Source organism: Lissotriton helveticus, chromosome 3_1 (assembly GCF_964261635.1).
Source record: "Lissotriton helveticus chromosome 3_1, aLisHel1.1, whole genome shotgun sequence".
In the NCBI taxonomy this organism is placed as follows: domain Eukaryota; kingdom Metazoa; phylum Chordata; class Amphibia; order Caudata; family Salamandridae; genus Lissotriton; species Lissotriton helveticus.
In genome coordinates, this window is record NC_136061.1 from 126,810,804 (window position 1) to 126,834,709 (window position 23,906).

The 23,906-nt window shown below is 44.7% G+C and overlaps 1 protein-coding gene across 2 annotated transcripts in view; it reads right to left on the bottom strand.

Annotated features, from left to right (window-relative positions):
* LOC144822178 (GPI-N-acetylgalactosamine transferase PGAP4-like) overlaps positions 1 to 17,648 on the bottom strand; it is a 56,818-nt gene extending 39,170 nt beyond the window's left edge. The window contains exon 1 of one of the 2 annotated variants that reach the window (XR_013608573.1): positions 17,466 to 17,591. The gene's annotated coding sequence lies outside the window, so the exon portion shown is untranslated. Of the gene's footprint in view, positions 1 to 17,465 lie in introns of both variants that reach the window. The other variant, XM_078679368.1, reaches the window with a different exon arrangement.
* Positions 17,649 to 23,906: the final 6,258 nt, after the last annotated feature.

The window sequence follows — 23,906 nt, forward strand, 5'->3', positions numbered from 1 at the left end:
TGTCTGAATATGCTGATGAGTAGGTTGGCTATAATGACAACTGTTTGGCAGAGGTGAAGTTCACAACCACCGTAAGTTAAGTCCCACAGTTTAAGTACTATACTTTAATAAGGGCATACTGGCAACTGTCTACGTTCCATTAGTAGAGAATCCAACCTATTTGTAAAAAAAAAAAAACAGTATTTTTTCAGCGTCAACTCCAACCGTTTCTTTTGGAGTTTTCGGCATTGGGAATTTCATCTTTGCCTTCAATTACAGCACTTCAATCTCTAGTCGTGTTGTTGGTACCACTGCATTCTAAGATTTTTACAGAATGAATCCTCTAAGCAGGCAGGAATGATGACGCAGACTTACAGTAAATAGAACCCTTTATTGAAGATGAGAAACAGTTGATTGGAAGATTAAGGAGCTCTGAAACCAGCGGATCTACCCATCCAGTTTGTGGATTCTGAGTATAAGGAGGAAAAGATTTATACAGCCAAGCAGAAATGCCTCACCTCAAAGGCAGCGGCGGATTTTGGACAGTGCACGTAAATCCCAATCACGTGACTGTCTCTCATGCACGAGCCTTCCCATCTGTTCCTCACACAGCTCTGCTCCCCACCCCCCAACCCCCGCCGTCACCTATTCACGGCCGCAGGCCGTGACTCGTTTTGGCAGTGGCTGCGCTGGCCTCCCATCTCCTCCCCTCTAATTGCTTTTTTTTCACCCTTCCTTTGATCTCCGGCCGCTCTTTCACTAATTTAAATGCCTGGCGGGCTTCGGGCGGTTGGATCCGTGTAATCTTGTGTCACTGGCAGGTGAAGTCTTTCTCCTCGGCCCGAGAGGTGCGCGCTCATTGTAACTTGTTAGCAGCACTCCTGCTTATAAACCATCTATTTCATTCAGTGAGCTGCGCACGTAAACGAAAATGGTAAAGTATTTACAGAAGAAACATTTGTACAGTAGTCTGATTGCATGTAAAATCAAAACCATGCACCGCTGCTCCATGTGTCCATGCGCCAGATCAGTGTTGATGTTTTCGACAGGAATAGTTTGGCATATTAAGCGCCTGCTGCTCGTTTATTTTCCGTGTGGGCTTATTTGCATAGTGCATAAACCTCCAAGTGCACGTTTTACGTTTATTGAGTGATGTTGATAGCTTGCGATGGCTTCTGCCGCAGTAGCTCCTTGCAGATCATGAAAACATGTGTTATGTCTGTAAAACCAAGCAGGTTCTAATCCCAGTAACAGTTCAGATGGTCAGTGAAATGTGCCTGCAAATTGCATGTTTACATCTGCGGGTTAATGCGCCTGCTACAAAGATCTGCGTACATCATTTAGGGTGTTTCTAATTCTTTCCCTACTAGTTTTTTTTCCTTCTTACGTGCACACATTAAGAGTTATTGTTTTGCAACAAATAATACGTCGGAAGTTGGCAGTAAAGACAACGATTCCCAGTCGTTTTCGTTTTATTGAAGTTTTGGGCTTCCAGAGAAAAAAATCTAACAAAGAAAGCATGGCAAAAGAGTAGCTTTACTTCTCTAGTGCTTGGGGCTCAACAACTCACACCTATGCGCTATGAGCAGACATACTCGATTGGCCCTTGTGCTTCTCGGGCTTGGTGTGGGCAGTGACCCCTTCCGTCTTCAAGTGCGGCGACAACAGACTGTGCATATACAATGTGCTCACTTCTCATCTGGGCATACTGTAGAAACCTCTCCATGAGTAAACCGGCATTTACAATGCAATAGATCTCACATTTGCAAGAGTTTGAGCTATTGGCATTGTAAATGACAATGCTTTTTATTTGTGTTTTGAAAACCTGCAAGCGTTGTGTTAACACCTACTTTGTACTTAGTCTCTGCTTATGAGAAGCACATAAATAAAAAGCATTGTCATTTTCAATGCCAATAGCTCAAACTCTCGCAAATCCTCCGCCCTCTGACTTTTTTCTTTTCTCTTTAAATTTCTGCAGCTTATTATTCTTGTTCTCCCTCAAATCTACCATGTTGTTTCTCAGGGTTAATATATTGTCCTTGTCCTCTCAACCCCCTCACCCCATCCCCTCCCCCAACCCCTCCCCCTTCCCCTGGGCGAACTCCTTGAAGCACGGGCGAGGCAGGAGGTCAGATCAAGAACACTTTAGAGAACCAGACACATCCTAAATCACTGCAGTCTTCCGCCAGCGGCGCTGATCGGATATTATAAATAAAGTGCAACCATGAAAGTTAATGTTCTTTTGCTACATTTAGGAAAATACTATTTACTTCACACAGAAAGAAATACACCTATGGACGAATCACAAAGCAATAAAAGCAATGAATTCTTCAAAAAAAAAAAAAAAAAACACGTTTTTCATGTGGCGGGAAAAATTATTATTCATGTACATTATGGAATCTGCTATATATAAGTTAAAGGGGGTAAAAAAAAGAATTATGGGGGAAAGAATCTGGGCACCAATTGCCGGGTGGATTTAATTTCCTTTGTTTTCTGCTCTATATTTTTTTTCCTCCATTATGTATTTTGAAAAAAAAAAACTGCTACATATTTTGACTTCTGAATATATTATGTTATTTTGCTTATTACGCTTTGCTGTATTTCCTTGCAATAAAACTTTAAAAAAAAAAAAAAAAAAAAAAAAAAAGAATTCTTCAAAAAACATATATGGCATTCGACTTGTGGAAAAGGCAAAGGAACTTTTAATGGCTCAAACAGCCCAGTTGGCATCAGTTTCAAACACTGTTTTAGTATCTGCCAAAGGCAAGTATTTACTCAAGCACCTTTCAGTGACACATATCCAACGGTGTGCTAGAAAAATTAAAACAGCTTTTTATCACATGCTGTTTGCTCTCATTATCATGATTTTGGAGCAGGTTTGCTATATTTCCATACAAAACAGTGCTTATGTAAATCAGAATTAGAGACAAAAAAGTCTGGGTGGCACAGCTGTCGCTATTCGAGAACAGCAAGTGCAGGGCTAGGACAATATAGCTGCAATAAAAACAAGCATTGGCATAGCCAATAGGTCTCGCCTTTGGGACCTTATAAGTGTTTAGCCATGCAACAATTTATCTTGTTGCACCAAGGATATTGTGCTGCATAACTAAATACTTATAAGGTCCCAAAAGCGAGACCTATTGGCTATGCCAATGCTTGTTTTTTTTTAAACCAAATGCGCTTATCTTCTTGCGTTCACCATGTGGGAGTTTGTTCATTTGCCATACTGCGATAGGCGTTGTACATTTATTATTTTGTTTCCCCATTTACCACGGTTTTATTATCTTAACAAATGATCATCATGTATTTTTTATTAGGCACAGGGAGTCTGGGATACTCGAACCGGCCGTAGCCGCGTAAATGCGGTACGGACCCAAGAGGATGCAGGTGAGTGCTGGTCTCTGCTGGGGAATTAGGATTAAGGCTCCATGTTTTCTGTTTTTTACTGATTTTTACAGATAAATACAGACAGAACACAATGTTTTTTCTGTCTGCATTTATTTTTAAAAGTAGATAAATACAGAAAATTCTGCTTCTTTTAAGTGACTCTCTGTGCTGTCTTATGATTTATAGGCCAGCAGCTGGGAAATTAAAAAACAGGATGAAATTTCTTTAAATAAGGTCATATGTCAACATACATTTATGGTATAATGCTAGTATTTACCAGTGGATGTATTGTTATGTAAAATTTGACAGCTTAAATAGCTAAAACACGACAGACATCAAAGAATGAGTGCACGTCTATCAGTTAAATAAGTATGGAAATGTACAGTTTTTCAACTTCATTTATACACAATACAAATATGGCTAAATACATATAACGTGGCCCAAAAATAAATATGGATACAGACGGAAATGGTAAAAAAAAATAAAAACCATAATACATGGAGCCCTAATTATGATTATTGTTGGGGGTCTGTCCGCACAGCTTGATTTACCAGTTTCTTGTGTTCGCCCCTAAGCTGTGCGCTGCAGTCATATGTATCCACTAGTAACTGCATTACTCAACTTGTTTAAAGGGGTTGGAGTTCTAAAACGTTCGCTGAGGTGACGAAGCTACTGACTTGACCAGAGACCTGGGCTAGAGCAGCTTCATGCTGAAAGAGCTCTTCAGGCATCCATTGGTTAAAGCCCAAAGAACATTTCAGAACACTCAAACTTCGCTGTTTGTCTGAAGGTTTAAGAAACTGGAACACCCTGGCCAATTTGTTAGACCCTAATTTTGTATCAAATTCTCGATGCAATCAGAAATTACATTTTGCTTTTTTCATCCAGTATAAGATGATGTGCCGAGTTTTGTTTTTTCATTATTTTACCTTCCACGTGTGTTTATGTAATTATGTGCACAAACATGTATGTATTATTTTTATTTCGATTTTTTTTTATCTTCTAACATAATGGAACCTTCATTACCACCCCTTTACCCCACCACCACCCCTCCTGCCCCCACACCTACCCCATATCAGTACAGGAATTAGATTTAAAATATATTTATATAAAAAAAAGTAATAGGCTTCAAATAGCCCTAACATTTTTCAAGTGTTTTTTCTCACAGCTTCCTTGTTTTTAATGGTAAATTCAGGCGAGAATAGGAAACAATGAATCAGTGTATAAAGTAGTTTCTATGGTCGTAAAGACATTTCTGCAGTTCTCAGCACTATTTATTCAGGTAAGGGGCTGTAACAATGAATCTGCGGCAGTGAAAAGTGCAAGAAAAATAAACTGCAGCACAGGAACCAATCTGTACCATTGGTGTACATTTGCAAAACACATGATTGCTGGCCACATTTATCAATTGTGTCAAAATTAGATATACAAGAATAATTTGCCAATATCATATATCCTTGAGCACAACCCTGTGTGCACAGCACTTTTTTCAGGTTTCTTCCAAGGCATCATGCTTTCAGAGCCCCCCCAGCACAGTACAATTGTTCCTTAGCTCCCCTGCATGGTGCAATGCGTATTCAGCACCCCATCCCCAAAAAACCAAATCATAGCACCTTGCTTACTTGGCTCCCCTGCTTTATGAGCCCTGAGCTCAACACCAGCTTACTCTGAATAAAATGACCAGCACTGGGAGGCTCACTGCAAGGAAGCAGGGAGAGACTCTGTCCGGAAGTGCTGGGCTGCATGCCGGCAGGAGACACGGGTGCCCTGTGTATTCAGAAGTGCTTAGGCTCCCTGCCACCCCCCCGCAGTCAGGATAATCGCAAAAAGAGTCTCCACAACCCCGCCAACCGCTTGTGGTGCGCGCCATTCAAACCGCCAACATGCACTTACTTACTTCAACCCCCTGAGATATCTCACAGGTGTTGGCACGTACTATTTACCCTCGGAGTTGTTTCGCCGCGTTTGGGAGTTACACAAATCTCAACAGCAAGCAACCACTTAACTTTGTTACTGTGCTTGGAGCTTTATACAGATCAACCCCACCTCAAAATGTAGGCGTCAGTGGTCCCAGACTTGCATGCAGCCTGAAAATATGTGATCTTATTTCAGGAGGCAAGAGAGGGACACTCTTGGGAGTAGCCGTGCGCTTTAAAAATACCAAATATCCTAACAACATAACATAAAAGAAGACATTTCATTGGCACCTTGTCTCAAACTGGATCTGTTTGATCTAGGCCTGTGCGGTACTTAAATGCTTTTGCACCTCACCTTTTGCATAGCTGATCTCCAAGGTGACGTCATTTTAAGAGAGGTCACCATCTTAAATACTCGCCTTTCAGATAAACTCTAAAAGTAGGCAACTCTACGACATTCAAGCAGTCAAACCCTGGAACCCTGCCTCCTGGTACCTCTTGTAGCCCTTCTTTCAAGTCAGCAGCATACGTCTCCTGTTTTAGTTATGGGTGGGAGGAATTTGCGTAATCGCGTTACACAAATCTCCGCAAAATGGTCAAAAAATCTCCACAAACACGCAGAAATTCTGCGAACACACGGAATTGCTTGTTCGCGGACCTTTTTTACTGTTCGCAATTGCGGTTTGCGTGCTCGGGGGGAAATATCTTGCGAACACGCATTTGAGAACGCGAACAAGCAAAAAATTTCACGAAGTCGCGCAACGCAGAATTTTGGGCAATTTTGCGTTCTCCGCGGAGCGCAAAATTACCCAAATTCCGCGAGCAGAACGGAAATTTACCACCCAGGCCTAGTTTTAGTACAGCAGGCGGTGCGAAAACCTCCCATATGTAGTGCAGTTTATAAATTCTGCTTCTCGCTCTCTCGGCAGTTGTTAGTCTTAGGGTAGCATAGCACTTATGCTGTAGCTTTCTTAGAGTCTTAGCCAGTTGGCTGGTAGACGGAGTTGTTGGGCCAGGTGGCAGAACCCCTCTCCTTCTAGGTCTGTGGGTTCATTCCATGTGGGCCAGGCTGCGACAGAAGGAATATCTTAGAGCGTACGTTAGATCCGTCTTGCTATGGCCATGGCCTCCACTCTCCGACTTCAAGGCCCGGACAGATGCCCAGTTTGGCAATGCTGTTACAGAAATTCTGTAGTCAGTTTGTGCCGCCAGCCTTTTTTTCTTCCTATAACATGTCTTAATTATGGGGATATATTCGAGAGAAGATCAGGTTGTGGTGCCTTTCACAGCTCTACATTATTGTAGACAGTTCGGGATAGGTTTCGAGCCAAGATTTTTTTTCTGAAACCCAATACCCCATTATGCATTAACAGTTGGAGGAGTGGTGCCATTAGCCACCTCTAACTATGCATATTAGAGCCCATTTTAACCTCTGGTATCCATAAAAAAAAAAATACATGTACAGGGTGGGTACAAAAGAAGAGACAATAACCTTATAATGCAGCACCTAATAAAACCCATCAATACTTACAAGGCTGTCTTAATCCTCTGCCAACGGGAAATCGTGAGGTCAGGTCACCTCTTTTCCCACACCTTACCTGGCAAAATTACCCTCATGCAGTCTTATAAGTATGCTCAACAGGTAGGGGGATCCCCATTTCTCCAAGTACCTCCCATACCTTTAACCTGGGACCAGATCACGATTCACGTAGATCAAATAGAGGCTGCCACCCTCCATTCTCACAGTTTTCCAAAAAATAAGTTGGCTTCTATATATTTGGTCAATGGTGGAAGTGTTCTTCCTGAATCTGGCCAGAAATGGACTTAATATCTCATGCTCGTCCATCCACCCTTGGAGGCGATCAAGGATTATCCGTGCAAAAAGCTTGTGTGACATCAATCAGGCTGATCGGCCTGTAGTTAGCTGGTAGGAGGGGGGAGCCTTTTTATTTAAAGATTGGAACTATTTCAGCCCCTGCCCAGGTTTCGGCATACCCTTCAAGATGGCATGAAATAGAACCTGAAGATAAGGTCCCCAGATATTCGGTTCGTGCTGGAAGAGATCCCCCGGAATCTTATCCAGTCCCGGTGCTTTACATGGCAGGAGCCTATTTATAGCATTCACCACCTCAGACAGGGTAAACTCTGTCATCTCACTGATTATCCCTGTGCAGAAGTACGGGTAAATCAACGTGGCCAGAATTATTCTTCGTAGTGTACAAGGCCTAGAAGTGCCTTTCCCATGCTTCTGCTGCTATATTGGGTTCTACTACTGGCTTGACCGCTCTACTGCACGTGCCAACTATGGACCAGAACTCTTTAGAGGCTAGGGCGTTTTTAGTGCATCCTGTGAGAAAGTGCCATCTTTCTTGCATGGTATGCCCCCACTTTTTGCTGAATGGCTTATGTACTTTGACAGTGTGCCCTGGGTTCCTGCCAACCAGGTACCCAGGGCCTGTGTTCCTTCCCTAAAACGGTGTTGAAACCTAAACCCAATTGGCATCTCTGGCCACATGTCAGCCCCTGGTAAATGGTACCCAGGGCATTGTGACCAGTGAAGACCCCTAAGTGCTGCAGTACAAATTGTGCCACCCTTAGGGGCCCTGTACCCCGACACACACACACTGCCCTTGCATACATCAGTCACCCCTCTAGCTGGGTGCACTATGCCAGTGGTGTGGGCACAGCTGCATGAGCCCTGTGCCCCTACAGTACCCAGGGCCATTCCTGGGCACTGTGCCATTAAGAGTATATGGTGCTGGGAGGTTGTCATCACAAACTCCACAGCACCATGATGGCTACACTGCACATTAAACCCACACTGATGCCAGTGGGGGATTTAATGCCAAATGCACTACGGAAGGCAACTTAGAGTTGCCCCCCTGACCCTAACCTACAATCCACGTCTTGTCTGAGAGGCTGCCACACAGCAGACATGTTGCTGGTCCCGTGCGTAGAGAGCCATCTGCGCTCCTGGGCCTGCAACAATGCACATCCTGGGTAAGGTGCGAGATCTCCTCCCCCAGGATGGGCAGGAGAAGCTTCAACGCAATGCCACCTTTGTGAGCTTCTCCAGGCCACTTGCTGTACTCAGCAACTGGCCCCCACCAGCACTGACCCCCACTCTGGCGGGAAGACTGGCGGGAAACCCTACGTGAGGAAAAGGGATATGCCATCCTGTGCACACTCCACCCCTCAAGTGGGAGAGGCGAGGTGAAGCACGACTCCGGGCTCCGGCCATCTTGAGGATGGGGAGCCCTGCCCAATCACAGATAGGCTCCTGCCCCCCTCCCACGGGAGAGGAGCAGGATAGGAGGTGTACTCACCCCAGGACTGGGACCCATTGGTCCCTGCCCTTACCCTTACCCTACCTGTAACGTCCATAAATTTAGTATTTAGGGGCACCCTGAACCTTCCTTCCTCAGATCCCGATTTGAACCAAGCAAGAAGATCAAGAAACCATAAGACCTGCCGTGCAGCTGCTCACAAGAGGACGACATCAACTGACTTGGCCCCAGCCCTACCGGCCTGTTGATCCTTGAAGCTGCTCCTGCGAAACTCCGGCATCTTCAGTGGTCAGGAACCTCACAAACCACGGAGGACCGGACTACCTTGAGACTCTACCAAGACTCCGACTCCCACGAGCAGTGGTTCTGCTCAAAAAGCAACACCTCAGGTGCCAGCCAGGATCCGCGAATCCAGCACACTGCACCTGCCAAGCCCGGCCCGTGCCTGAGTGGACAACGACCCTGAGAACGGCCCCCCTGGCAACTTACCCCACGAAGTGTTGGTCGCGCCTGAAGAATCTCCGTCCCCGAGCCTGCAGCCTTTGTTCATCTTCCAAGTTCTCCATTGAATAACATTGACCACCGACAGCTCAAAAGCACCCTGCACCCAGCTGCCCAAGTGCCCCTGGCAGTGCAACCTTGGTCCTAATCTACTTCCCCATTTACCCTGTGCAAGTGACCAGGAGCCCAGCTCCCACAAACGCGTGGCCTGCTTGCCAGCAGCCACCAACCAAAGCCCCCCTGCCGCACATAGGCTATCATTGGGCCTAACTCTCTCTGCACCTGGCTGCCCTGTGCCGCTGAGGGTGTACCACCTGTACCTACCTCACACTGGGAGACCCCTGTGTCTATGCCCAGAACCTTACCTCTGCCAGTCGAGTACTTACCCAAAAGCCGATAACTCACTTTTCTTCCATAGGGTAACATGGACTGGTTTCACTTGGAAATTCTTCGAAGTGTGGAGTTTTGAAACTTTAAAATATTCATCTAAAATCAGCTGAACAAACAATCTGGTTTACAGCGGTCCAGAAGCACAGCATGAACATTGGATTAGTTATATTTAAACCTCTAAAGTTTCTTCGTGATAAACCGTCAAATATTTATACCACCATAGGTTGCTCTTGGCATTCCAAAAAAATGAACTATATTACCTTATGTATTTCATTGTAACAATGCTAATTTATTCTGGAGTTTAGACTGAGAGGTAAGTTAGGAGATTCTCTGTTTGGCACACATACGTGCATACTGGAATTATAGTACAGTAGAATCCCACATTATGCAAAAGGTTGACCAAATTAAGCAGCAACAAAGGCAAGTTACACAGGAAGACTTTCCCTTGAAAAACAGCTCTGTAAGATACTACAGAACTTTTCATACAAATATGTTACATTTATGACGGGTCCGACGGACTCAAGACAAAGCGGAAAAAAGGGAGTGTATTATTCTTAAATAATCTGAAAGTCCAGTTGAAATAGCACTCCCTCTAAAACCAATGGCAGTAAACACAAATTTGTGATAAGAGAAAAATGTTAACACAGTTCTCACTGTATCCGCCCAACAGGAATTATATTTAATTACTTACGGTTTTAGTTTCCTGTTTGACAAAATCTCTTCTACCTATTCATCAAATGGGGAGGTTTACACCATCTGGGCAACTCCATCTCCATTGTAAGTGTTTTATTACAGCAAGAAACTGCAGCACTGCACCAGGTATGCAACACTTTTAATAACATTTGATCTGTTTCCTCTTGAAACAAATTTTTTTTGTTAAAATCTGCACATTTCTGCAGCAGAAGATGGATTTATGTGTAAAGTGCAGCAACTTCATATTCAGGCAGAAGGCCCTGTGGTCGCACAGTCTTGTTATTCCTGTAATTAGACCTGAAATTAGCAGTTACCATCACAAACGTGCCATAAGTTACTTAACCAATTTATAATGTCTTTTGTAGTCGAGATTTAAAAGCCATATATTTGTCTACATCTACTGCATTCCATTAGGCAATCTTGTGGGAATGCTTTGTTGTTTTAGTAGAATAATGTACATGCTAACCACTTTCTATTTGCTCTACTTTCTATGTAAACGGTTTTCTCTTTATTACTTGTTTGCATTTGCTTTCTATTTATGTGGGCTTGGTTTATAGTTATAATACTGTATTTACATTTTCAGCAGTGTCAATTTAAATAGTTATTCAGATCTCATCCAGTTCATTTTAAAATATATTTCGCATAAACTACGATAACATTCCTGAGCTGGATTCACTGAATAGTTAACAATTGTTCGTTTTATGTTTTTAAAACATATCTAAGCCTTGATTGTTCTATTCTAATACTTGCAACGTTTGTGGTAAAATTTTAATAAAGTGGCCACATTGGGGAAAAACCCCCCACCACTTTTGGGGGCAGAATCAGGAGTGGCTACTTCACGTGAGCAGAGGAGTGGCTCCTCCACATGGGCGGAGGAGCGTCGCCCCACTGCTTTCTCGCAGTGTGAGACAAACATAAATGGTATGAATACATTTTATGTTTCTGCTTCTTGCACTGCGAGAAAGCAGAAGGGTTTGGTAGGGGGCGGGTGGGTGGGCAGTCCTGCTTCAGGCAAGGGAGGAGTTGCTTGCCCACTGTTGTGGGCGCTGACTGTTGGTCGGCCCCAGGGCTGATCAAACCAGTCATAGACACTCCTGTTTCCTCCATGTAGGCTGCATGCAGCTTGCATGGAGAAAACAGCCTCCCTATAGATGCCATTGTGGTCGGCGTCCCAGCCAATAACAACGCTGTTGTGATTGGCTTAGGGGAGGGGAGGAAGGCTGCCTGCTTCCTGTGACTCGGAGCAGAGAGAGACAAGGAGACGCTACGCAAGAACGGAGGCGAAGGTAAGTAAATTTTTTTATTTTTTATTAAGCCCTACCCCTCACATCGCGACCCCCGACCACCCCACCCACAAGTCATACTGGCCACGACTTGGCAGAATCCCACGCAGCAGTTCTCCAAGACAAAATACGCACAGTGGCTTCGTTTTGAGCATCTGTACATCAAGCATATGGAGTCCCCCCCCCTCTGCAGACACACAAACGGGCAGTCCCAGCCATACAAATTAGGCTCAGCCTTACCAGACTAGACACACCTCCCTGTCACTTAAGTATGTAGTGATGCCACTCTCCCCTATGCCACCCTCTACAGCACCCCTCGAAATGTATGCAGAAGCACCACACTGCCATTACCATGCCTACACTCACTCCTAGGAAGAGGTTCCTACACTGCCAACTGAGCACGGATGACGCAACTAGACTATAGAGTTTGCAGTTTGTCACCAATGACAACCCAAAATCTGAAAGATGACACTACAACAGGGAAGAAGGGAGGGAGTTATGGTACCAGGAACAGAAAGACAGGCAAAGGATTCAAGCACAACACACTACAGATGGCGATATATTCTGCGTCCAAGTGCCGCAAGGCGGGTGACAGTCAAGGCCTATATTAGCACGGCGACAAGCTTGTTTGTGCAGTGAGACTGTAAGCCACTTTACAACCCTAGCCCCCTCAACACAGGTTTAGATAGTGGTTGACCATGAGGCATTGTGGAGGGGAATTACCTTGCCATGTATAGGTGACAGTATGGCTGTTGCATACAGACCACCATTTGGGGAGAGCAAAGAGGTACGTCTAGAGAAAATAAAAGGAGTTTAATTTCCCCACTTACCTGAACTGGAGTTACGTTTCGAAGAGAGAAAGCTCTATAATATAAGTTTTTACTTTAAAAAATGAGAGTCCCGCCACAGGCTGGAGTGTCTGCATGTATTCTGCCAGCCTTCTAGATCAGCAGAATGCTGACTCAGCAACCAGCCCCACCCCAAGCAGCCTCAATGACAGCAACAGCTGCTAATGCCAACGTCCCCTTCCCTTCTCAGCGCCGCACCTTCAATTTAAATAGCCTGTGGGAAGATTCCCTAAAAAGAGTTTAAATAAGTAGACTCTCACGCCTCTTCCAGGCACTACCCGCCTAGGCACAGTGATCCAGGTCTGGTAAGAAAACTAGTCCGATACCCACGCACACCACTAACACACTTCATGGCTCAACCGTGGGTATAATACGCCATTTAAATTCGGTTTTCATATAATGCATTTAACATTATAAAAACACTCCCTTAAAAATGTCACGTTTCCCATTTTTTCAATGAAAATTCAAAACAATTACCTACATTTTGAGTTAAATGATCCCAATGACCTTTTTGACCCAAAAAAACTTTGCAAAAATTATGTGCCTTTCAGATCCTTCTCCGACAATGCTTCCAAAACAAGGAATGCGGTTTCATATCAATAGATACCCCATCTAAACTGCCCAAACATTGGGTCTGTGAGAAGCACCTGCACATTCATTCATGTTGTACCTACCTCATTGAGAAGCCCATTGGTGCTTTATCAGACTACAGACAGAAGTAGACATTCTCACTCTTTCGTTACCAGTTTCTTAAGTATAATTCATGGATTTTCTTTCTAGATTATTTTCCTTCTGGGTCACTGGTGTTTAAGACCACTGTGCATTTGTGCTAACTGGCGCTTATTTTATTTACTATCAGTGACTCAAAGTCTGTACTAGAGGTGGGTGCAGGGCCGTCTTAACAGCGTTCTAGGCCCCCGACAGAGCAGTGCGCCGGGCCCTGCCTATACAACCACTCACAGGAATAAAAATATTTAATGGAAAATTTGTGTTAAATTCTGGTCTGCATGGTGCCCTTATGCTCCTGGGGCTCCCTGGCAACTGCCCAGCACGCCCATGTGTTAAGATGGCACTGGGTGGGTGAGCCCATAAAGCGTCCTCTTGGAACCTCTAACCCAAAATAAGCCAAGTTTTCACGGGAGGTGACGTGGCCAGTTCGCTGGACCTGCTGACCATGTAACATGGAGAACCAGGCTCGAATCTCGGCCTCGGATCAGCAGCCTGTGAATCACAGCAAATCTCCCTGTGCTAGAAAGAAAAAAAATACTGTAACATGGTCTGGGTCTATTGTGAACCGCTCTTATGCCCTTGGACAAGATTTGTGCTATGTGGCACTGCCAAAAACGAAATGAGAATTCTGCCTCTCACCCACACTTTAGTTTTATCCTCCAAGAATTAAAGAGAAACCATTGGCCTTTGTTTGCAGAGATGCCCCTCCAGCAGCTGAATTGCACACTGGGAAACTGGCAGCGTCGGATTGGTAAGGCAGGCACTAGGGCAATGCCCGAGGGTCTGGTGTCCGAATTACAGCTGTTGGCTGCTTTTTTTTTTTCTTTTTTTTTCCAGACTGGGGGGCCGATTTGTGCAGTCTCTATGTTGTTTGGATGCTGCCAGCGGCCCCCAAGTGGCCTTTCTGGAGGCAGATCCATTACCTCCCTTTTATCAACGGGCAGAGGTGTCACTTCCTTTCTCTCGCTGCACCGGCCCATTAATTTAAGCATATTGAGCGTGGGCTGGGGGCCTGAGCAGAGGAGACCTTACTTGTTTTCATGTGTGTGTTTCACCAGTTTGAACTAATCCATGCATTCCCCCCCCCCCACCCCTTTTAATGAAATTTCGCGGAAGCATTGTTTTGTGGAAAAGCAATATGCAATTGGAGGCCACTTTTTTTTAGCGTGCCCGGGTCGGTTTTCAATGCCAATCCAACCCTGGAAACTGGAATCAATTTAGGCTGCCTTGCTTGAGTAAATTGTGTGATCCTGAGCAAATACTTTATTTTACCATACTGAGACTCCTTTTTAGGTCCCGCCTACGCAGCATGCATGCGCTTCATAGGAGGGGACCTTTTGCAAATCGATCAGCCTAAAAGGTTGCACGTTTTGCATTGCTTTCTATTGCAACACGTGCACGTTTGGCGTTTCCTTGCGGGAGCGAGCAACGGCACCATCTGTTAGTAATTATCTTCAAAAAAGATGGTGCCGCTGCCCGATCCCGCAACGGAAACGCTGTGTATGTCTGTTTTTTTTTTTTTACTTGTGCCTTCGGCAGAATCGCAGCTGCTGAGTGCGTGCCATGAAGCAGTCCTGCTGACTTCTGCCTGGACTGTCTCACCTACGTCGTCTATCTGTGAGCTAGGCTACTTCCTGGGGGAGCTACAAAAGGGGTGAGTCTGACCTGTGGGGTTCGGGGTATAAACCCTTATCTATATGTTTATCATGCCCTTTTCTACGTGGTGTGGGGTGACTTACAAGTGCACCCACCACTCCTGTCATTGGACGCATGCTATATAATAACAGCTTTCTGTCCTATTGAAGAGTCCGGCCATTCAGGGCCGTGGGGACGTTGACACCACCTTTTTGGCTACCACGTATTTTTATTATAAACAGGATACGCCTGGGTTATAGAGCAACCTGGTCAAGCCCGAAGGGCTAGCATCACATTTAAGAGTATGGACTAGTTTTTGGCTGCTTGTGGGCCTCTTTTATGGCTCGTGTTTCCGGCTTTTACTGTTTATTTCTATGATATTACTACAAACTTACGGCAACAGGCACAAATGGATGCAGTCTCCCATCACTTGCAAAACACCCACAAAACTATACAAATTTGAAACTGGCCAGATTTGCATACATGGGCCACTTTTCAGCTATGTGATTCGCCTATGGAGGCCAAATTGGTGCACGACCCTATTTTCTATTCCAGTACGACTCTGATTGTCAACTTGCTGTTGTGCTCTGTCCTGCTCAAATAATTATAACAGACATTGTTTTATACGGTGGTTTCATGCCAAACCTCTCCATTTTCTAGGTTTGCAAATAAAAGGTTATTAGTTTTGGTGGTGCCAGTGCGTCAGCAATGCTTTGAGAGGAATCGAAAACCCAAAAGGGTTGCATATGAAATGTGTCACTAAATGGAGCGTTTTCGAAAAATCATTACAATCATTAATGTACAATGTGGTATCTGAGTTGCAGCAGCATGAAAGCCGATTTGGACTGAGTCTGCTCTGTCTGCGACCTTTCCGGATGCAAATGGGCCCCTATTACCTCCCTTTAACCAAGGGTGTGGAGGTGTCATTACCAGTCTCTTGCTGGACCGGGCCATTATTGTATTGAGATTGGGCACGGGGCCCGAGCATAAGTGGCATAACTTATATTCAGGTGTTTTTCACCAGTGTGAATGTATCCGTGCTCAAAGAGTACTGGCAGCTTTTGCAGACACTAGACACTATTTTGCCACTACAAAATCAACACGAATCCCTCAATATACTATGTAGTGGTCTCATAGTTATAATGTTCCACAAAACTCTCTCTTGACTATAAACTAGCTCTCTCTACCACAAGGGCCGATTTTTTGTCATTAATTTTAAAGTACTGATTTTGAGACTTTAAACGAGTTTCTTGATAACTATGAAATTTAGTAAACCGCTTTAAACGTGAACTACAACCACAATGCTACACTACACAGACATAGAACTACAATTACCACTGACACAGTATGCCACCTGACAGGCAGAAGGGTGCCACTGTAGGTGTGTGTACATCCAAACCTATCACACAACAACAGAGCACCATTACAAAACACACCAGCCAGGCCCATTGACTTTGACAAAAAGTTTTTTAGCACTTTTTTTTTACATTTCAGACAAATGAGTGTTAGAGATGTTATGAATAATTGAAAATGTTTCAGTTCTGAAAATGAGATTGTGAAAAACTCTGAATACGTAATTGGCAATGAAACAAAAAAAGCATTGGCATAGCCAATAGGTCTTGCCTTTGAGACCTTATAAGTGTTTAGCCATGCAAGGATATTGTGCTGCATAACTAAATACTTATAAGGTTCCAAGGCGAGACCTTTTGGCTATGCCAATGCTTGTTATTTATTAATAGGAGAGTACCTTGAAAAATGCGAGTTCAAAAGTGCACTGTACACAAACCTCTCATGTTTGATTTATTAACCTATAATGTCGCTCCATCTATAACAAGATTTTAACTGCTTTGCCTCAAAATGACCCTTAATTCTCTATTGTGGAAGTACTCTACGCTCAGCTATTAACACTCAATATATGCGACGACAACGTTCTACGCAAAAAGATCTTAGATACAGCGCACGGAAACATGGCTGAAGTTGGCGCTATGCACGATAAAAACTAAATAACAGGGCGCTATACACGATAAGACAAAATAACAGGCATTGTCAAAGCAAATAGGTCTGGTTATGACAGAACTGATTATGACTGTATTTACTCCCCCGTTTACAGTTCCACTAATACATTATTATACCCCATTCCTCTCAAATTCACATAGGTGTCCAACGGAAGGCGTGACCATAATTCAGCTCGCATTTTTCCCTATCAAAGCGTCCTTCTGGGACTATGGTACTTTTGTGGACTACACTGCAATGGAAAAAGAAACCAGGCATTTTTTAACGGCAAATGGAACCTTTATCACAAGCTTTGGACAGCTACAATCCATGAACTAGGGAGAGGATGTGGCCTTATGGCCAAACTTGCGGAATTTGGAACTGAGAAAGCAAGTTCGAGTCTCGGCGTCCGCTCAACATCCTGTGATTCTGGGCAAATCATTTAAACTACCCGTGCCTCAAAAATAAGTGACCTTGTGTAATATAACAGGTGGTTATATAAAGCGCTCCGACACCTTTGGGTCGAGTTAGCGCTATGTAAAACTACAAGGAAAAGAAAAAACATGAACTCGCCCCCGCCTTCTTTAATAACACACACTGGTCTTTCAATACATCACCTTGCGTCCTTCCTGCTCAGCCCGTTTCTTTTGCACATCGCCATATCGTTTATATCCTGTAGTTGCTCCCCGCTTGTCCATAGCCCCAGCCATAGAACTCACCTCTCGTTCCCGTTCCTCAAACCCTTGACGCCCTCATTCCATATTTGTCCATGCAACCCCTGCTCTGCCCACCCCTTCATACTTATTTTCACAAGCCCCCACTCACCCCTTCTCCTCCGCGCCGCCCGTCTCTTTCAGCGCTCTGAGAGGTAGCTTCAAGGCGCAGTGCCTACGGCCATTAACTACGATAAAGAAACCCTCTCCGCTCAGAGCGAGAACAGCCCCCACAGGAAACGACGGCACGGAGCCCCTCCCCCTCCCAGGACTGCAGCTTCCATCTTGGAAAGGTAGTCTGGGAAACAGCGTCTTAGGCTAAAGGGACAGTGCTGGGCGCTACTGCACACACACCCAACTGCGTGTGCACGCACTGGTCTCTACACGGCGTTTGTACTGCACTTGAGAACCACCATGATAAAAGCTGTGAATACATTATCTAAACCCAGGAATGATGGAGAAAAGTCTCAGTTGGTCACAACGAGAATAAAACATATCACAGAAAGTAAGAAGCTCGCAAAGCTACCCAGCCAGCTGCCTGCTAATAAAATAGCTTAATGCCTTAAGGCAACACACCGTTTGCTACCTCTTACGTTTTGTTTGCTTTAGATACTTGCACAAGTGCCACCATTGCCTACGTAACGTTTGTTCTTGTGCTTGAGTGTTTGCCATTTATTGAAGTATTGTACCTCTACTTGTACTTGTACATTTTTGTAACTTGCACACATATCACTTTTTCCTCATGTACTGTACCGTTTGCTACCGCTTGTATTTTGTTTGCTCACAATTGTCAACTTTGCCTCATGTAACTTAACGTTTGCTTTTGTAATTTGTTCACGTGTAATTGTCTCCTCATGTTTCATTTCTGTTCCTATTGTGAAGCGCTCTGACCTTCGGGTTAAGTCCGCGCTATATAAAAACGCATAAAGTAAAAAAAATAAAGGCGACTGTTGCCGCTGTGCTGCAGTGTTTTGAGTGACACCTTCCATCACCCCAAGCTTTTTAGCCAATAGTAGGGTGCTGCAGCAGGGTGATGCATTCTGAGACGTGCACAGCCTCTAGGGGTTTCTGGCTAAAATCCAGACCTGCCGAACGTTTTTCCCAGGGTGTGGGCTAGTGTCCTTGCTGTGGAGATGCCTGTGTAAGCTGATCACATGACTGAGTCACCATTAGCATTAGGTGGCATAGTCCAATGTCAAACGTCCGTGGCGCCTTTTGGGTTTCTTTTACTTTTTATAAATCAAATATATGTTTTCTACACTTCTATGTGTTATTGAGCTCAGAGGAGGGTGAAAGGCACACTGCTTTTAAACAAATGTGTCAAAGCAGGTATTAATACACTTTTGTAGGGAGTAAACAAAATGTGCTTCAATAGTTTGTTAAATGGCAGAACGAGCGGTTCATGCATGGTTGCTTTCATCTGTATTTCTCTTTCCAGCTTCTAAATAAAAAAGCTAAGGCTGAATGGCTTCATTTTAGCTGTCTCCCGCCTGAAAGTGCCTCTCCTTCAAAAATAAATTCCCCTGATTTTTTCCAAATCTACCACTTTCCTGTTCTAAAATGCTGGCAAATATGCAATTGCAGTTCATTAGGAAATAGAAGTTCCTTCTTTCAAATAAGACTTTGAAGTTAACTACCTACTGTGCCTCTCTCACAAATAAAAGGGCTACTGCCTGCAGGAATGCGTGTCTTCACCTGAGGCACGGTGAAATACAGGCACAATGTTTATAAATACGAGCAGCTGCGGTGTTGGGGCACAAGGTAACACCTCCACCTGTAACCTGTCCCGGAATTGAAAAAAAAATACTCTAAGAACCCATACATTGGGTTCAAGGTGAGGCAGAGTGTGGAGTCACGAAGGGCGGAGTCCTGAAAATCAGAGTGTGACAGTCAACATATACATTTTTGTTTTGTAAAAATATGCAGCAAAGAGATTAGCATTAACAACAATGGGGTAATAACCCTGTGTCCCTCGGAACCTGGGTAACAATCATAAGAGGCTACAAGTGGTTCAGTTAGGTAGAGCCAAAGGAAATTACTTTTTGGACTCAGCAATCATTTCTTTAAAAAAAGCAATAGTTACTGGATGCGATAGTTACTCTCGATATCCATAGCACACCCCAAGAAAACATGCAGTGAATGAGTATTTCCTGTAATTAATACCACATCAGATTTTTAACAAGACTAAATTACATTGGGTTGTAAGTGACATTTAGTGAAACAATCAACCGCATGTCAAATTCAAAACAAAAAAGAGGCAATAAACATAAATTCCTCCGTCTTTCTCTGGATTTCCACTATAACTCGCAATGGCTGTTCAGTTTATAATTATAGTAGACCCGGACATGGGACCGCTTTACTTCTACGTTTCGCTCCGAATGTAATGTGTGCGTGAATACATCAAGTAGGGTCTTCCTCAGGCAGAAAAAATGAATGACAGCCCAGGCGTCCAAAAGGTGTGAAATCTAGGTCAGGGACAATCAATATTTGCCCGGCGGTATCGCCTCTTTAACCCACAAAATATTAATAAATGAAGAGGCAGGCGCTGGAGACGGGAAGGCAGGAAACAAGGTTTATTCTCTCCGGAGGAGAACACATCAGTTCAGACAGCAGGTATCGTCATGAGGTGCTCTAACCGCATCTCTGAGGCCTGGCCTTTTATACACATTTTCATCATCTTTATTGCAGGTAACACATCTTTGTAATGTTTTGAAGTATGAAAGGATATCCCCCGAATCTCCCCTTCAGGCCCGTTCCCACACACATTTACAGTTGAAGTCCCCACCCCGGTCACAACAGGTGATGATTATCGCACAGCTGGACATTCCGCCGATTCACGGAATGTGGGGGTTCGAACGGATCTCATAGGGTGGGGGCTTTGATCAACTCGGGGGTCCTTTGATGAGGGAAGCTTTCTACTGTACGGGGAGGGGCAATAAACAGTATCGGCAGAGCTAGGTGTCGGCCTGGGAATGAGGAAGACAAACGGGCACACAGGATAGGGGGTCTGTATCAAAAGGACCTGGGACCATGAAAGGAATGAGTGGAGGTGTCGCGCTGGGAACAGGATGGGGTTCTGAGGCAGAGCTGCGCTGGAGAGGGGTTTATGACCCGAGGCATGTGCGGGCGGGGGTTTTGCCAGCGTGCGGGCTTTGTGAGGACGAAGGGCCATGCTGGGGGGGCCAGTGGTGTGCAGAGGGCGGTTCTGTTCGAGGCGCCTAAAATGGCGGGTGCGCAAGACAGAAAGTGTGGCATCAGGGGGAAAGGCAAGATGGCGCAGATAATGTTTACCAAACCGTACTAATTTTCCACAGTCCTCCCTTTAACATATCCAAGACATCTTGCTGGCCTATTTCCTATCCATGTCTACTGTGGTGATCATAAGCAAAGAAGTAGGAACCCAGGTGAAGGAGCTATAAACATTACATTTAAAATCTTTCGTCTTAGGAGGCGGGTCTATCGAAAAACTCGTTTTGCAGGAAAGTCATAGTTATACAATATCGGGCAAAAACGATTCTGTAGTGAGAGCATTGAGTACATTTCATAGATGCTTAGAGTCATTCGGAATGTGAACTGATAGGTTGTTACATATGTAGTTCTGTTCATATTTGGTTGGAGCATAATCAATACAATAGCGGCTGGGAGAGAAATGAGACGTAGTAAAAACAATAATCAGGGGCACCATTGTTCGAAGGGGAGGTACTATTGTCATGGACCATTATTAGTGAGTTCTCAGCATTCGTTGTCGTCTTCTGTTGGCACGGTGGAGCACCGGCGGTGGAGCGATGAGTCCAGCTCTCTTCTGAGCTCCGCGTTGCAGGGCATGACCTTTTCCTCGCTTTCCTGGTCAAAAAAAGGTCCTTTTCGCCCCGTGTTCTTTCGAGTCAATTGTCAAAGAGTTCAGGTGGAGGAAGAGAGCGTGTGAATAGTCCTTAGGGTAGGTCAGAGGGAAAAAGGGGATGGAGCAGGGCCAGATCGGGAACAGACCAGGGGGACGGAAAATTTCAGGTAGGCGGGCCCATGACCGAGTTCAGAGAGCGGGGACTTTTCGGCACACGTTGATCGTCGAGCAGGGGCATCAGGTCAGCCCTTTCCTCTCATTTTGTCGAAAACAGTGCCTCGTCCTGCAGCTCCTTACTGTCGCGGTCACGCCTTGGCCAATGTCGCAGATGTCCCATAATCAGTAGTCAGGCCACGTGCTCCCACATCCGGTCTTTCTTTCCTCCGACAGTGGTACCCTTAAATGAGTTCGAGAAGACAGTCTTTAGAGAATTGGCAGAGGAAGGTAATCACATAAGTCTATTTCTCTCCCAGCTCCAAGCAAATGAGAAACATCCGTTATATTGGGGTTCACAACCAACATATAAACAATTGATGATGGGCTTGCCGGATTTGCTACAACTTTCTTTCGCAACTATTCCTTCGGTGTTTGTTGGGGTTACATTCATTGTTGTGGTATGAGATCTGGTACCTATTCGTTGCATGTTGCTTATTACAGTTACGTCAGTTCTTCTGGTAGAGACCCATTTCCCTAGTACGAGCCTTACGAAGCTATACCGCTCTCCAGGGCTTTATATTTTACAAAAAAAGTGCAACGTGCTATCACCATGGTCTGATAGGTATCTTTCTGAGGAACGAGCATAGGCTAAACATTTTTCATTTCTATCAAGGCATCCTACCCTTTAGCTAAACATTTTCCTTCACCAGGGTTCATCGTAACAATTCCTTCATGTCGGTCTAATCTTAACCTTTGCAGAACATCATTCTAATTCCTACATAGTCTCTTACAACCTGACTACTTCATAAAAGAAAAACGGGGGGGGGGGCTTGCAATAACTATTTGATTCACTTTTATTTGTTTGGGCATTGAGATAGTTCGGGACGGGGAAGGTCGTGTTACCTGAGGCATTTTTATCATAGTAGCCACTGACATGTAGTTCCCTTAATATGGGCCAGATGAGGGAACCTTAGTCGTCTTACCTGTCCTTTCCCTTTTGGTCAATTTTTAGGTTTCATCAATATTTAGTAGAAAGGAGAGGTAGTAACATGGCATCAAAGTGAATTTATCTAAGACAAATTTGTGCAAATACTTGTGGTATTTGGAGCCAATTGGGTGGTGGTTTGCCAATTTGGAGTCAGTCGTTAGGGAGAGTGAGAGTGTGGGAGAGAGAGAGAGAGAGAGAGAGAGAGAGAGAGAGAGAGAGAGAGAGAGAGAGAGAGAGAGAGAGAGATGCAACAATAGGCTAAATAGTACACGTGCAACATAGGGAGCGGCCGTGTATTAAGATAGGCTATTCAGCGCATTAATCAACATGAGACATCACGGGTCTGTGGTAGAATTTCGAAAGCATGCGGTTCGGGACGGGCGAACATTAGGCAGGGTAGAGGGGACATGCTTTGAGTAAAAGACACCATTGTATCGCACTTCTCGCACTCTCGGTCCTTCGATCAGTCAAGTCAACGTCTCAGTCGCACAAAAACATTTTCTCATAGATTCAGACATACGTGACACGTGCCCATTCACGCAACACGGCATAGTTTCAGACATACGTGACACGTGCCCATTCACGCAACACGGCATAGGGGTGACCGTGTTTTATCATATCATACAACTTCTTGGCTCTTTCGTTACAAGAGTAGTTTGTGGGTGTGCTTAGGTGCCATCTGGCAACGTTAGTCCGCTTCGTGTATCAGACATGGCGAGACTTCGGATCTTCACCATACCTAAGTCGTGATTCCAATGTAACCTGCAGAGGGAGGAAAAGAGGGGATGGGAGGGGGGAACAGCATTCGAGCATATCAAAATGTACGGGCACGAAAATCCTTTACTCACCACATACTCGTCTTATCTCCTCGGGATATAATCCCTGGGGTCTTGGTTTCCGAAATCGGGGGAGGGGCGGGGTAGTGTGGCAAGAATGGCGAGCGATAGGTAGTTTGTGAGGGAGACGGTCCGAATGTGACATCATAGGCCGTGTATAGGGAAACGTTAAAGAAAATCAGAAGCGCTTAGAGCGAGGTATCTAGTTTGTAGATGTATCTAGCTATCGGGGTCCTTAAATCCCTTTTCCAACGCTGTGATGTTCTAAGGCATATCGGCTTTTCGGCCAACTCTGTTCCCTAGTACCTTTGAGTGCCGTACCTTTATAACATTCTATCATTTACACCGCTTCACTTTACCCGTCCTCAGAAGTCGAGGTCCTTCTCCGTGCGTTAGTTCCTGAGCCAGTCGCATACTTGGAGGCAGGGTATCGTGTCGTAGATTCGATCCTTCATCCGGAGCTGGGCACCCATCTTTCGATAACCTTGAAAAGAGAACAAAGCAGGGTGCACAGAAAATCTCTCCCGCTGATCCCATATTTTACAAAAAGCATGCAATACCCATTTCATAGTTTGGAAAACCTTTATTTGCACAATCGTTCAGCATGTTGATATGACAGTGCGATCTCGGTTGGCCGAACACGGCAATGGCTAAAGTGCGTACAGTAGGGGGGGGCTGTTTTGTAGGATTAAAAACATGTTAAAAAGGTTTATTCATTCATTTGCAGGGAAC